The sequence below is a fragment of the Brassica oleracea genome, chromosome C3 (genome assembly GCF_000695525.1).
Source record: "Brassica oleracea var. oleracea cultivar TO1000 chromosome C3, BOL, whole genome shotgun sequence".
Taxonomy (NCBI): domain Eukaryota; kingdom Viridiplantae; phylum Streptophyta; class Magnoliopsida; order Brassicales; family Brassicaceae; genus Brassica; species Brassica oleracea.
Window position 1 is genome coordinate 17211607 of NC_027750.1, and position 764 is coordinate 17212370.

The window sequence follows — 764 nt, forward strand, 5'->3', positions numbered from 1 at the left end:
AGATGATGAGTATAAGGGCAAAAGGAGTTGAGATAGGCTTAGAGAAGGTAGAGTGTGATAAGAGAGTGTGCTCATGTTGGATTAGATGTTGAATTGAGTGCTAGTTGTGTTTCTTTTGGCTAAGAGCTCCCATCTTCAAACCTCTCTCCCTATGAGTTCTAGAAAGTTCACTTGTGGACAAGTAAAAGAACAAGTTTGGGGGAGTTGACATCTTGCATATTTCCATTGTTTTATCCATTCACCCATGTGCATTTTGATCATATAGACTAGGATTTAGCCATGTTTAGGTTGCATTTTGCATACATAAGTCTTTATCAGGTATTGGAGTACCACATGAAGTTCTCGGAGACATTTGGGTGTGTTTGGAGCTCGAAAGAGGTGTAAAGATGATCATTGGACGAGCAGAGCGTTGGGAGCGACTTCCCTGAGCGACACCAGCAAGTCGCACTGACCTGCCTTATCAGAGCGACCTTACCAGAGCGATGCGGAGAAGTCGCTCGCCATTACATCCCGGTGGAAACCGAAAACTGACCCGTTGCGACCTATCAGAGCGACCACTCCAGGTCGCTCCCGAAGCCCATAGCGACTTGGCCAGAGTGACACCTCGAGGTCGCTCGCATTTCTATCGCGTGACGACAACACAATGGAGCCGGAGCGACCTCTCAGAGCGACACACTGAGGTCGCTCCCGAAGCCTGGAGCGACGCGGAGAAGTCGCTCGCGTTTTCATCGCTCGGAGACACGAAAACGGGCCCGGAGCGACGT